The sequence below is a fragment of the Hyperoodon ampullatus genome (genome assembly GCF_949752795.1).
Source record: "Hyperoodon ampullatus genome assembly, chromosome: 1".
Classification (NCBI taxonomy): domain Eukaryota; kingdom Metazoa; phylum Chordata; class Mammalia; order Artiodactyla; family Ziphiidae; genus Hyperoodon; species Hyperoodon ampullatus.
In genome coordinates, this window is record NC_136914.1 from 94,590,856 (window position 1) to 94,606,705 (window position 15,850).

Here is a 15,850-nt window from a genome sequence, read left to right on the forward strand (position 1 = left end):
ATGCCAATACTAAATAGGTTTCTCATGCTTAAACATTTAATTTTATACTTCCAGAGCATTTGACACACTTGTGAATATTTACAATTTGATTCAAATCATCATCTTCCTCCAGCATTGTTTTCTTGTTTAGTATATAGCTACAACTGCTCCAACCTGACAAATATAGAAATCAGAGTACTTCTGTTAGGAACAGAAAAAGGAAGACTTAATACCCTCACAATCAAAAACTAAAATGTCCTCATTAATATACATATGGCTATACATGTATATTGTATATTAAACTCTAAGAAGAACCTATGAATATTATTATTTATAGATACACTGATTCATTTTGGTTTTATTCTCCATTTAAAAGGGTAAATTTGAATAAATATTAATATCACTCTTCACTGAATGACCTGGTGCTTAATAAAAGTAACTCCCCATTAAAATTTCTAAATATCCATGATTTTTAAAATGAGACTTCATGTTAATACTACATTATTTAACTTTTTCCAAGAAAGACTCACATACACAATGGATCTTGTATTAAGCAGGGTTCTGGGTTCCAGACAAAAGAATCCACTCCGATGGGGTTAAAGAAAGAAAGGATTTACTACAGGTATTAGATAGCTTATAGAATCTTTGGAAAGGTTAGTGAAATAGTTCCTAAGCCAAACTTACAGGAATAACTTTGATGAAAATGCTGGGCAGATCCCAGAACCACTTTGTCTCCACCACAGTCAGGAAACTGGGGCCACCACACCCAAACAAGGAATCCTGTGGGTTTTGCAGGTTCCTGCACCAGCAAAACGGATGTCCCATGTCCTACCCTTCCCCGCCCCATATATTAATTGCAAACCAAATGTCATGAAGATATATCTGTCAGAATCTAAACCTTGTACTGATACGCTAGAAGAAAGTGAGGAGGGGCTGGAAAAGGCAGATTTTTGTTTTGTTTTGGTTAATATTCTATACTGAGATGGCAGGGTTTACATTATGGGGAAATATAAAAATGTAGAGCTTTTTCAAAAGATTTTGGGTAACCCCAGATTGCAAATGTCAACTTCAACTTTATCATAAAATTCAGGGTACCTTATCTAATATATTTGGCATGTTTTTCCTCTTTCTAGACAAATAAGTAGACTGTTATAGTAGTCCAGTCATTTTTTTATTGTTTTGGAATTTTGCTTATAAGTTTTGATCTTCATCCTATTTTCAATTCTAGTTTCCTTCAGGTTGGTTGGGAAATTCATCGTTACGTTACAGCGTTCAAAGCACAAACCCCAAATTATTACACATTTCTTTTGATCAATATTCAATCTGTAACATGTCTTTTGTCTTCAAAGTTTTGTTAAACTCTATTCACCATCTGTCACTGCTTTTCTTAGGGAATTGCCAAGACCCAAATGGAATATCTTCGTGTCACTCACTCTTGATAGATTGTGGTCTGGCAAAGTTGAAGCTGTACTTCATTTGGCAAACTGTGTAATGACCTATTCTTCTTTAGACATAGCTGAAGCTTTTAAAAAAAGAAGAAAGAAAATAAATAAATAATAGCGTAGAAAAGAGCTAAAGGAAAAAGATTATGATGCTCTGCAATTAGCTCAGATCCCTTCAACATTTCTGATAACCAAAACAAGAGTAGATTTTATGTGTTCCCCAAGGTCCAGCCATTTTTTATGTGATAGACATTGGTAATTAAAATCTTCCATATCTGGATTCATGAGAATTTGGTATGATCCTAACAGAGCAAAACTTTTCCTATGGAAGGGAAGGAGACATTGAGACAGTGAGGAGATGGTCTTCCCCAGTACTCATGAAGTTCCATGGTGTTGGCCCTCAACCTCTGTGAAGAAGTTGGTAAGGAATCCTTCAGAACCTAGCTTGCCCAGCAAAACAGTTAGGACAAACCAAGGACCAGAAAAGTAAAATCTGATGGTGTCCAGGAATCCTTTACTGGAAGACTTTGAGGTAAAAAGTTCAAGCATGACTTTTTTTCCATTTCCAAAGTATTAGGTTTTAATATGCATTAATATTGCATGTGGCTGCTATCATTGAGAAAGAACTGTGAGGTGGCTACTAAATCTTTAAAATGTTTGCATTTCTAAAAGGTCTGAAAACAAAGATATGTTCATAACCCCTACCTCACACTATATACAAAGATTAACTCAAAAAGTGGATCAGTGATGTAAATATAAGATCCAAAAATATTAAACCGGAAAATATAGGGGTAAACCTTCATGACCTTGGATTTGGTAATAGATTCTTAGATATAACACACAAGCAGCAATAGAAAAAATAAACTGGACTTTATCCAAACTTAAAACTTTTTGCATCAAAGGACATTATCAAAGAAAATGAAAACAAAACCAACCTATAGAATGGGAGAAAATATTTGCAAGTCACATATTTGACAAGAGTTTAATACCCAGAATATATAAAGAACTCCCAACTCGGTAACTAAAAGACAAACAGGCCAATTTTAAAATGGGCAGTGAATTTGAATAGGTGTTTCTCCAAAGAAGATATACAAACAGCCATGAAATGGTACATGAAAAGATGCTTAACCACCTTAGTCACTTGGGAAATGCAAATCAAACACAGAATGAGACACCACTTCACACCTACTAGCACAGCAGTAATAATAATAGTAGTAGTAATAGTAGAAAATAACAAGTATTGATGAGGATGTGAAGAAATTGGAACCCTTGGGCATTGTTGGTGGGAATGCAATTGGTGCAGCTACTGTGGAAAACAGTATGGCAATTACTCAAAAAGCTACAGAATTATCATACGACCCAGCAATTCCACTCTTAGGTAACCTCTTCCTTGACACCTAATTCCTGGCAACCACTAATTGTTTTCTCTCCCTACAGTTTTACCATCCACAGTATCATATAAATAGAATCATACAATGCATTACTTTTTGTGTCTGGCTTAGCAAAATGCATTTAAGATCATCCGTGTCTTGTATGAATCAACAGTTTGTTCCTTTTTATTGTTCAGTTGTATTTCATTGTATGGCTATATCAGTTTGTTTATCCATTCACCTGTTGAAGGATATTTATAAGGATGATCCTTAAATTTCCCTTTTCATTACTAATTAAAATTCCATTTAATTCCTAAATGAGTATAGTTTTGTGTTAATATTTTATTTTAATTTTTTGAAATTTGGTGTTTATGATGTACAGACTTAATTTACTATTTATAAAAACACTTGGGGCTTCCCTGGTGGTGCAGTGGTTGAGAGTCTGCCTGCTGATACAGGCGACATGGGTTTGTGCCCCGGTCCCACATACCGCGGAGCGGCTGGGCCCGTGAGCCATGGCCGCTGAGCCTGCGCATCCGGAGCCTGTGCTCCACAATGGGAGAGACCACAACAGTGAGAGGCCCGCATACAGAAAAAAAAAAACAAAAACACACTTGACTAACTAAAAGGCCTCATTTTCTGACCTGCTAGGTAAGTTTTCTGCAAAGGCAATTTGATAAAAAATTTTGAAATTTTAGGGTGCTTAAAACCTTAAGTATCAACTTCTACATGTTATGACCATATCTTTTAAATTTTTAACGACATTTTAACCATTTTTAAGTGTGCATTTCAATGGCATTAATTACATTCACACTGTTGTGCAACCATCATCACTGTTTCCAAACCTTTTCCATCACCCCATAGAGAAACTCTGTAACTATTAAGTAATGACTCTCCATAACCCGCTCACCCCAGCCCCTGGCAAGCACTGTTGTACTCTCTGCTTCTGAGTCTGACTACTCTAGATACCTCATGTCAGTGGAATCATGTAGTATTTGTCATTCTGTGACTGGCTTATTTCACTTAACATAATGTCCTCAAGGTCATCCATACGATTATGTGTATCAGAACTGTCATTACCTTTGCAGGCTAAATAACTTTCCACTAGACAGATATACTACAACTTATTTATCCACTCATTTGTCAATGGACATTTAGATTATTTCCACATCTTGGCTATTGCAAATAATGCTGCAATGAACACAGGAGTGTTGATATCTCTTCGAGGTCTTGATTTTAATTCTTTTGGAAAAATGTCAGAAGTGAGACTGTTTGATCATAGAGTAGTTCTATTTTTAATTTTTTTAGGAAGCTCCATACTGTTTTCTACAGTGGTTACACCATTTTACATTCCTCCCAACAGTATACAAGGATTCTAATTTTTCTACATCCTTGCCAACACTTGTTGTCTTTTGAATTTTTGATAATAGCCATCCTAACAGGTGTGAGGTGATATCTTATTGTGGTTTAATTTGCATTTTCCTGACCTTAAGCATCTTTTCACTTGTCTGTTGGTTTTTTGTATGTCTTCTTTGGAGAAATGTCTGTTTAGTTCCTTTGCCCATTTTTTAATCTGGTTATTTGTTTTTTTGCTATTGTGCTGTTGCAGTTTCTTACATATTTTGGATATTAAGCCCTTATCAGATAAATGGTTTGCAAATATTATCTCTCATTCCATTGGTTGCCTTTTTATTTTGTTGATTATTTCCTTTGATGTGCAGAAGCCTTTTAGTTTGATGTAGTCCCACTTGTCTATGTTTTTTTTTTTTTTTTTTTTTTTGGCCGTACTGCACCACATGTGGCTCTTAGTTCCCCAACCAGGGATAACCCGTGCCCCCTGCAATGGAAGCGTGGAGTCCTAACCACTGGGCTGCCGGGGAAGTTCCAAGTCCCACTTGTCTATTTTTGCTTTTGTTGCCTGAGCTTCTGTCATATCAGTGAAATAATTGCTAAGATCACTGTCATAATGGATGTCCCCTTCACAATAGCATCAAAAAGAAAATATTTAGGAATAAAGTTAACTAGGGAGGTAAAAGATCTGTACACTAAAAACTATAAAACATTGATGAAAGGAATTAAAGAAGATACAAACAAATGGAAAGACATCTCATGTTCATGGATAGAAAGACTTAATATTGTTTAAATGTCCATACTACACAATCTACAGATTCAATCAATCCCTATCAACTTCCAACAGCTTTTTTTCAGAAACAGAAAAAACATTCTAAAATTCATATGGAACCACAAAGGACGGCGAATTGCCAAAACGATCTTGAGAAAGAAGAACAAAGCAGGAAATATCACACTTCTTGATTTCAAAATATATTACAAAGTTACAGTAATTAAAACAGTATGGTACTGGCATAAAGACAGATATAGATCAATTGAACAAAACAGAGAGACCAGAAATGAATCCACACATGTATGGTCAACTGATCTTCAACAAGGGTGCCAAGAATGCACAATGGGGAGAGGACAGTCTCTCCAACAAATGGTACTGTACAACAGATAATGACAGGTCTGTATCTGTGGGAGAAAGACGTTTCAAACAAGCAAAGGAGGAATGCTAGAATAAATCCTATGGTAACAGGCTGAAGTTGGAGACATCCATTTGAACTAATGTTTATTTTAATATATATACAGATGGATATATACAGAAATGAATATAGATAAATGGGTTAATATACTACAAACACTTGCCAGCTCTATGCACTGAGAGGGCCTAGAAGTAATGACTCTCCAGTTGCAACAAGAACACCTAGTGGACAGGTTTTGGTTTCTAAATACCATTCTCCAATAAAAGGAACTATACTTCTTAAAGAATGGCTGGTTCTTGGGCCAGGGCATAGAAAATACAAGATAAGCCTGGAGAATCTTACAGTGCCAGAAAGTAAGTTGGTGATAATAATTATTATTATAAATGAAATAAAAATAAAATAAATAAAAGACATGGGTCTGTCAAATGGACACATGAGCCACCCTTAAGAGGTCCTGATACCCAGAGCTGGAATAATTTAAGCAATATAATAAACAATGATAATAAAGAATTATAACCCAAAGAATAAAATAAATATCCATATGGCAATAAATATCTATGAGACCATCTGATATAAATACACAAGCAAATGAATGAATGAATAAATGAAAAGAGGCAATTCTTCCTTTCAGAAGAATTATAAATGCAAAAAGAATGAGGAAAACCGAGCATCACCACTAGAGTACCAAAGTAATAACTGCTGCAGGGAAGATCCACTGATGAATGCTAAAATTAGTGAGAGAAACAGGGTATCCACATTGCCTCCAAGTATCTCCCATAAAATATTTATTAATAACTGTGGAGGTTTAACATATGTCTACAATTTCTTAAATATTCCTCCCTCCAGAAGATGGACCTTAATTCCCCTGAACTGGGCTGGACTTAATAACTCACTTCCAAAGGACAGAATATGGAAAGGGGAAATGGTAACTTTCCATGGAGAATCCTGGCAGATACTACCTTAGCCAACTGATCAAGGATAACATCGCCAGTAATAAGACATTAATGTCATGCACCCAAAATCTATAACTTCAGTCTGATCATGAGAAAAAAAAGTAAACACAAACTGAAGGACATTCTACAAAACATCTAACCAGTACACCTCAAAACTGTCAATGTAATGAGAGAGAAGGAAAAAAATGAGGAACTGTCACAGATTGAAGGAGAGTAAGGAGACATGAAAACTAAAAGCACTGTAGTCTCCTGACTTGAATCCTGGAACAGAAAAAAAGACAGTGGAAGCACTGGGGAAATCTAAATAGTCTGTAGTTTAATTTACAGTATTTGTTGAACCAATCTTAATTTCTTAGTTTTGGTCATTGTTCCATGGCTACATGAGATGTTAACATCTGGGGAGACTGGGTAGAGAGTATACCAGAATTATCTGTACTATCTCTGCAATTCTTCTGTAAGCCTAAAATTATCAACATAAAAAGTTAAAAAAAATTTTAGCTTCAGCTAAACACAGTAATTTGAAATAAATGGGTCTCAATCCCAGGTAACTGAAGCCCAAAATAAAAGCAAATCAGCTGTATCCAGTTATTACTATTCATCCATGCAATCTGAATGTCCAAGTTTTCCAAAGTAAAATCTCTCATAGTACTCCTATGATTCATAAAGAGTGAGTAAATATCTATTTTTACACCTTCAGGAACACAATTCTGTATTTAAATTAGATTCTGTAAGAAAGATAAATTGAACTTAAATCATGTTTGTTTATACTCCTTTTTCCAAATTGTAAATTCACTGCTAAGTCGAGGACTGTCTGTAGCCAGACAAGAATTTCAGTTCGTTATTACAAGAACTTACATGGCTATGATACCAGTGTTGGAATCTCCTGGACTAAAATGACATAGGTGGATTCAAGACAATGTCATAGGCACAGAAAACAGTGACTTTTAGAAACGTCTGATGCCAAAGATGATGAATACTTGTAATATAGCACTTTATTTTTTAGGGTACTCTGAAATGCTTTATATCTTAAAATGTTTAAAATCAATATCTCTTTTTACTTTAGAGCTGGTTTACAAAACATCCTTTAGAGGCTAAAAAACAACAAATGTAAATCCAATTTACCTAAGTATATTAAAATTTTAATAGAAGTAGAGAAGGTCCACCTAATATCTTAGGAACAGAAATTGATAGCTATATAATGGATTGCTTTGAAGTTTGTTCAAAGAATAGTAAGTTAAAATTACAGAAAACATTTTAATAGGCTTAAATAAATTTATTTATATTCAAAATCAATGATTTATCTTAAACACATACCTCAAACATAACACACAGTAGGAACTCAATGATCAGTATTTCTTTAATTCATATATGAAATAAATGAAAGATTGCTTCACCAGACCAAAAGAAAATATAAATATTACAACCATTTTTATTTAATCCCATTTTGTTTTTTAAAACCGTAAAATTAAGGCAAGGATTAGGAGAGTAGATGTGTAAGAAAAATAATTTGGCATGATGTTTTCATAGTGTTAACCTGTATTCGCTTAAAATTATAGAAGAAAAGCACTAATAATAACATTGGAATAATCATTATCCGAAAAAAAACTTTTTTAATTTCTTTACCTCTCTGAGATTTTCTTGGCTTCTTTGCTTAGGCTGAATGAACAACAATGTTTTCAGCTTTCCAAATTCTTTGCTCTGTAAAACAAAATGTATTTACATTGAATGCATCCCACTTGTCCCCAAGGATACAACTTCTTCTAAAAATTTGGAAAGCATTTATAGCCTGGGTAACATAGAGTGTTATATTTATGTAATAGTGACTTCTAACTTTGCACATAAACTTTGTTGAAATAACTTTAAGAAACAAATTTACTTAAAACAACTAAAGCACCAAGCATGGAATTCACTGGTCATGTTATAGATAGACGAGTTTGATTCTAACTAACAGGACCATTATAGCAAGTTGAGAGTTGTTTGCTTGTTACAAGTCACCCCATGAATGTAATTTACTCTCATGTCAGCTCAGTGGAATAGAGATCACATTCACCAAACAGACTCCATGAACCTACACAAAAGTATCAAGAGTAACTGTTTCCTTTTTATCTAGAGAATTCAGTTTCAAAACAGTGTTACTGACCGAGGGCTACACTCTAAGGTGAAATACAACTCAGTTTAGTTAAGTTTATTTATCCCAATACAGCGTCTTTCCTTAACTTTTTATTCCAGGTCTTAGGCATCAACATGAAAAAGCATGACCTCCAGCCAAATCTTGATATCAATTTACTCTTCATATCCCATAGGCAATGATGAGAAACTGAATATAGATCTAAGATACTCCTAGACGTATTCTGATAGCTTGTTTGTTCTTATTAATAGTAATAATAACAATTTATTGAGCATTTATTATGTATCAGGCACTGTTTCAAGTACTTTACATCCATTAACTCATATTATATTTTTTGACTTCCTATATAAGGAAGAAAATCTCTGGCCGTTTAACATGCCTGTCAATGACAGGGAATATGCTGACTTAATTCTTCTGGTTTGTAGTAGCTATTTTTAAAATGGAATGAATGACAACACTACCACAGTCTACCCAAGCAATATAGCAGAGATGATGCAACACATAATCCTTAAATCAAGGAACTGTGCTTCACTACATCTCCTGCCTACGCTGGAAACTACACTGCACAGTGTGACACACTCCCATCATGGCTGGCACTGTTATAATGGGATCTAGTAATATTATTCATCTGTGCTCATGAAAAGTGAATTTTTACCCATAATGTACTCATACAAATGCCAGCAACAAGAAGAAATTACTGATAGGATTAACATATAACAATTTAATCGTGCCAAATTTAAAAAAGAAAACAGAGGCAAGGGAGTTGTTTCATTTGATGTCAATATATTCCCCAAATATATATAAGAATTTAACTCTATTAAGCATAATAAACTGTAATTTGGGGAATTAACTTTTACTCTGTGATAGATAGAATACATATAAGTTAAAATTACTTTTAATACTGAATATATTAAAATTTAAAGCTGGCCTACAAAACACATATCATTATGAAAAGAGCTAATACATTCACATGCATATAAAGAATGGAGGGAAATATACCAGAATGTCATGATTGATGATCTGTCACCCTGGGTATAGAATTTTTAGTCATTTTTATTTTCTTCTTCATTTTTTTAAAACCCAAATTTCCTACACTTAACCTGTATTACTTTTATTTCAAAATTTTAAAAATAGCTCAAATTTTTTCTGATTATGAAAATAATATATTTACATTTAAAACTGAAAATCTATTGAAATCCTACCAACCATAGTTATATTTTGATGCATTCTACAGCTCTGTGTCTGTTTCTGTGTGTGTATATGAATATATATTCACATATATACTTATCTGCACACTAAAGAAACATACATAATTTTATAAAAATAAAATTATACTATTCTGTTTTTTGGCTTTGGTTTTTTTTTTTCCTTCGGTGATATACTATTTACTTCTTTCCACATGTACACAGTTACTTTTAATAGCTGCATTGTACTCCATTATATAATTTATCAATTACCCCTCAGAACCCAGTTTAGACATCACTTAAGAAGCTTTTCACTTCCTCCCAAGTCTGGGTTCAGCTCCCCTCAGATGCATTTCAACCACAATCTATCTGTCAACACTGCACTCAATGAATGTCTAGTTGACTGTCTTCTTTCCTAAACCATAAGGGACCGTCTATGTCTGATTAAATGTTGTAGCCCCATACCTACTACAGTGCCTGATAAACAGCTGTTGAAATATAAGTTGTTTCCTTTTTTTAAATAAAAACACAATAATAGAATCAACATTCCTGCACACACAAATTTGTGCACTTATCCTATTATTCCCATGGCATAAATTTCTAAAACTGGAGTTGCAGAGACAGAGGTATGCACATTTTGAATTATAATAAAATTGCCAAATTGCCCTCCAAAATCCTTGTAGAAATTTACATTCCCACCATCAATGGATAAAAGTGTCCATTTCTTTGTATCTTTTAAATACTGAGTATTGTCATTCTTTTTTAAACCTTCAGAGTGATATCATTATCATTTGTCGCTTTTACAATTAGAAAAAAAAATTAAGACATTACAGGTTTTGCTATTCTTAAAACTAGATAGCTATTAATTAGGATGCAGTTAAAAAACACTAACCAAGTTATATTTAGGATAATTGCTCATGCTGAATAAAAGTTGATTAGCCGAATGGTTCTTTATGTTCAAGTAAAACAGTGCCCATCCTTTTGCTCAACTCTTTTCAAGGTACCTGAAGGAGAGATGATATAAATATACAGAAAATGTATATGATAAGTACTTACTTGATAGAGAAAACGTGCAGGAAAACCAGCTAACATGGAGATGAACTGACTGGAGTAGAACATACATAGTTTAACGTGCAAGTTAGGATGTGGGGAAAAACTCTAAGGTATGGATTCAAAAAACAAGATGAAATTGGGAACTTAATGTGGAGGTGTATATGTTGCTCTGACAAATGAAGCTGAAAGATGCTGTCTTGCTGTTCTAGAATTGCATTTCCAAGAGCTTATTGTCCTGTCCACAAGAATGCTTACCAGTACCCCAAACTCAGTATGTCCAAAAGAAAACTCATATTCTTCCTCTCTTCCCCGCAGAACACTTAATTTTGGATCCAGGCCATGATGTTATATCTAGACTTGTAATGTGCAATATGTAAATATGGCTCATACAAAGTGAGATGTGCTGCAAGTATTCACTGGACTTCAAAGACTTAGTATAAAACAGGATGTAAAATATCTCATAATTTTTATATAGATTACTTGCTGAAATTATCGTATTTTGGAAATACTGAGTTGAAAATATATTATTAAAAAATAATTTCACCTGTTTGTCCCCCTTTTTTTAAAAATGTGGCCACTGGAAATTTAAAATTACATGTGTGGCTCACATTATTATATTTCTATTGGACAGCAATGACCTACACCATTGAGATCTAGACCACTGAGATCAAGGGCTAGATTATGAAGCTAACCATCCGTTGTTGTGCTCTAAGAATTCCAGAAAGGAGCAAAGAAGTGAGAGGAGGAAGGAGCTAGCTGTGAACTGGGTTTGGCTGGAACTTTGTGGAGTCAAGGAAGGGGATTTCCAGGCATGGGAGAAAGGACCATAAAGCAAAGATGAGAAAACTAGGTTCTAAATGCCAGATTTTCTAGAACTATGGCTCTCACTGTGTTATCTCTCTGCTGCTTCTGCCAGAGCCTTCAGCAGCGCCTCAGAACACTCTAATCATGTCTGAGCTGGACTATGAGGTAGCAAGCTTGAGCCAAAGGGTTAAAATGGGAAAGTATGTCTCCTGTATCCAGGAGCTGCCAATAAGAGAACCAAGAGGACAATGAACTGGAAGGACAGAAATCAGCTGTCCAACTCCCCCCGCCGACCATGCCCGCCACCCAGGAGATTCTTTTTCCAGTGTCAGCCTGGGAGTTCTGAGTCTGGGTGGAGAGTTTTGTTTGTATGTTTTTACTTTGGTTGTGCATTTCAAAGATGGCATCACTCCCTCACGGAGCCTCCTTTAACCTGTAATAAAACCCCAGGCTGTCCCAATCCCAAAGTTTGCCTGAACCTCATAAGAATTTGCCACATGCTACGGAATCTGTGCCTTGGATGCCAAAGTTGTCATCAACATCCAGCTTTGTATCCATCTCCTTTCCAATAAGCAGATGGCAGCCTGGCCCCAGTTACTTCAACTTCACTCATGTTCTTACCCCACGGAAATCCCTGCATGCCGTGTGCTCAGGCATGCCCAACTACTGAACACCTGAAGCTCAGGACCTTTTTCAACCTTATGTTACTAAAACAAAAAGCAGCGGTTGCCTGGAGCCAGAAAGGGGCTGAAGAAACTTTGGGGAGTGACGCATATTTTCACTATTTTGATTGTGGTGATGGTTTATCGGTATACACATATTATCAAAATATGCACCTTCATTATATCAATTATACCTCCAAAAAGCTGTTAAAAACAGTATTAACATGTTTCCTTCTCATAATCAGTTTCATCAATCAAGAAATTAATGAATAAATACTTATCTATCACCTACTCTGGCTATCTCCATCCCTGGTAGAAATAGTGTTTTCTTGGCCAAACGGCATCTAAAAGAAGCCATTCTATTATTTCCTTTACGCAAATAAAGTAGTATTTTAGCAGCATAGCTTCCTTAATGTATTTCATTGTGTTAACCAGAGGAAAAACTCATCTGAAATATGTTCGAAACTAGTGGGGTGTCTTTCCACAGAATTATCTCTAGGGAATTAAAAATAAAACTCTGAAAATTTCACAATCCAGTACAGGCATACCTCATTTTATTGTGCATCGCAGACACTGCATTTTGTTATGCTTTTATAAATTGAAGGCTTGTGGCAACCCTGCATTGAGCAAATGTATCAGCTAAAAGATCACGACTTACTGAAGGCTCAGATGATGGTGAGCATTTTTGAGCAATAAAGTACTTTTAAATTAAGGTATGTACATTTTTTAGATATAACGTTATTGCACACTTAATAGACAACAGTATAGTGTAAACATAACTCTTACATGCACTGGGAAACAAAAAAAAATTCATGTGAATCACTTCATTGTGACATTCGATTTATTGCGGTGGTCTGGAACCGAACCTGAGGTATGCCTGTAGAGCACAGTAGCTGTCTTAGGTTGGGTTTCACAGAAGCCTGAGATGGGGATTCTTGTGCTAGTGATCTGAGGTTCTCAGGTGAAAACTATAAGGAAATGGGGCGTGCAAGACAGGGAAAGGGAAGAAGCAAAGCAAAGATGTGGGTGCCGCTGTAGTCCACCCCAGCCTGATCCCACAAGCAACTGTGGAGCAGGAATGACACTGCCAACTGGTTCCCCCTGGAGCAGGAAGGAGCCCTCCTAGCAATCATCCTTTAGCTACAGACCACACCTGAAAGCCTTGGGGTGTAACCACCTGGGCATGTTCTGGAAAGGCAGCTTCCATCAGCAAGGGCAGTTCTTGAGAGAAGGTACAACTGTGAGCTGTTGGCAGCCTATACTCATAGCAGCTGGAGAATGAGGTCAACTACCCACCTGAAAAACCCAGTGTTTCCGTTTGCTCGTCTGTAAAATGGGACTAACGACATCAGCTACTTCATATGCTTAGAATCACACATAGCACATGCTCAATAAATATGTTATTGTTGCTGTTGTGTCTTCAGAGATGTCCACACTGGGCGTCTCACCGCCCAGGTGTAATCCAAACGCCCTACACAGCTGCACACCCAGGAGAGATTTTTGCCCCAACATTACTTAAGGGCAATCTAAAGATTTCACATTTAGGTGACTGCCTAGATAAACATATCCATTTTATCTGACATTTTTCCCAAGTTCAAAATCAAGCAGGATATAACCTTTTCTGTTTCTCTTTAAAGAGTGGGAATGGTGCTATCTCAATATCAGCTGCTTTTTTTGGAAATAATTTATGTCTTTATTCATTTATTTTTGGCTGCATTGGGTCTTCATTGCTGGGCGCGTGCGGGCTTTCTCTAGTTGTGGTGAGCGGGGGCTACTCTTCATTGCGGTGCGCGGGCTTCTCATTGCAGTGGCTTCTCTTGTTGCGGAGCATGGGCTCTAGGCACACGGGCTTCAGTAGTTGTGGCACATGCGCTCAGTAGTTGTGGCTCGCAGGCTCCAGAGAGCAGGTTCAGTAGTTGGTGTTGCACTGCCTTAGTTGCTCCGCGGCACGTGGGATCTTCCCAGACCAGGGCTCCAACCCGTGTCCCCTGAATTGGCAGGTGGATTCTTAACCACTGTGCCACCAGGGAAGTCCCACATCAGCTGCTTTTTACTTCTGTGGGAGATGCTCAGTAAATGGTCTTCATTTAGAGTGTGATAGGAAAAACAAAACCAAAAACACCCCCCCCCACCCCGGGCTTCCCTGGTGGCGCAGTGGTTGAGAGTCCGCCTGCCGATGCAGGGAACACGGGTTCGTGCCCCGATCCGGGAAGATCCCACATGCCGCGGAGCGGCTAGGCCCGTGAGCCATGGCCGCTGAGGCTGCGCGTCCGGAGCCTGTGGCTCCACAAAGGGAGAAGCCACAACAGTGAGAGGCCCGTGTACCGCACAAACAAAACCCCTCTCTCACCTATGATGCATGACCCCAATCATGAAACCAGTCTTCCTCAAGCAGCAGAGTTCCCACATGTACACCCCATACTTGGAGCAACACTTAAAGTCCCAGGGGCTAATTCTCTGGTTCTTGCATTCTCCAGAAGCAAATACAGAGAAAATTTAGACTCTTCCTCTGGTTCTCTCTCCTAGTTTTGGAAACCAAATTGACATCTCTTATTCACAGATGACTAAAGAAAGTGGGATGGGTCAGCGGCGACTAGACTCGGTTCCCAGGAGAGGGAAGGAATGCCAGCGAATTCGAGGAGGGGGCGGGCCTCGCTGTGAGGTGGCTGGCTCGCCTCGGCTCGGCGGCTTTTGGGAATAAGCACACCAAGGGAAGCCCTCGCGGGAGAGGCGGCCCTGGCCGCTGCGGACAGGCCCCTGGGCGGCTGTTACCTTTTCTTGCTCTGGGTCAGTCCGCAGACGTGCGCCAGGATCCGGGCCGCCGCAGGAGCCTTCCCCTAGCCCCCGCCGGGCGCGGTTGGGAGGAGTCGGCGGGGCTCGGAAGCCCGGCCATGGCCACGGGAGAGCCTTTGGCCTCCCCTTCCCCTGGACGCCGTGAGCTTCGCTCCCTACAGGGAGGCGGCGAGGGGCGGGGTCCGGGGAGGGCACGCAAACCTTCCGCTGCGGCAGGAACGGAAATGGGTGCGTGGAGGTGGGGAAAAGTGAACTTCTATTTTTATATTGAAACTAATGAGGCTAAGCTGTGGAAGTAAGTGTAACATATGCATGCGTTCTTAGAATAATACATGACTTTAAAATAAATTCAGCGAAGGGGAGGGAGACCCTCGGGGTAGCGATCTGCAGGGAGGCGCCCTCGAGGGCAAGGTTGAGAAACGCTGTCACCTACGCGGATGCTTCTTTCTGCAAACGAGTTCTTGCCTCTCGATGCGCGCCCTGTGCCCGGATCCAGGAGACGCCCTGTCCCGCGCTGGGCGTGGAGCTTCCCCGCGGCGAGCCCCTCTGAGAAGAGGACCGCAAATCCACCTCCCGACCCCCCGGTCAAACTCGTTTACTGAAACATCGTGAGACCTGCTGCATCTGGGCCTTCTTGGCAAAAACTGTAAGGACGGGCTTTAAATAGCCACAAGCAGAACTTGAGGGAACTTGGGCATTGAAAGCCAAGAGACTGGCTGTAGTGTAGATGGTACTGACGGCTTAAAGGGCCCTAGGAGGTCTTTTACTAGGCCGATTTATGTGATTACCCGTTTGGGTGGGGCAACTTAACAGCAGAATAGCCCCGTTTGCTTTAAGTTTCCTGGGAAACGAAGTTAAATACACTTTGGTTGTTTTCAAGTACTTATAATTTCGTCAAACACCTGCAATTTCGTCAGACACCTGCCATGTAACAGGTTCCTTCCA

The 15,850-nt window shown here is 38.2% G+C and overlaps 1 long non-coding RNA gene across 1 annotated transcript; it reads right to left on the bottom strand.

The window, feature by feature from the left end:
- Positions 1-1,139: 1,139 nt before the first annotated feature.
- Positions 1,140-15,048, bottom strand: LOC307048584. Its single transcript, XR_013810712.1, has 4 exons — positions 14,885-15,048; positions 10,486-10,597; positions 7,905-7,979; positions 1,140-1,501 (listed from the first exon to the last, which is right to left on the bottom strand). It is a non-coding gene; the product is annotated as an uncharacterized lncRNA (long non-coding RNA).
- Between the last annotated feature and the right edge of the window lie 802 nt (positions 15,049-15,850).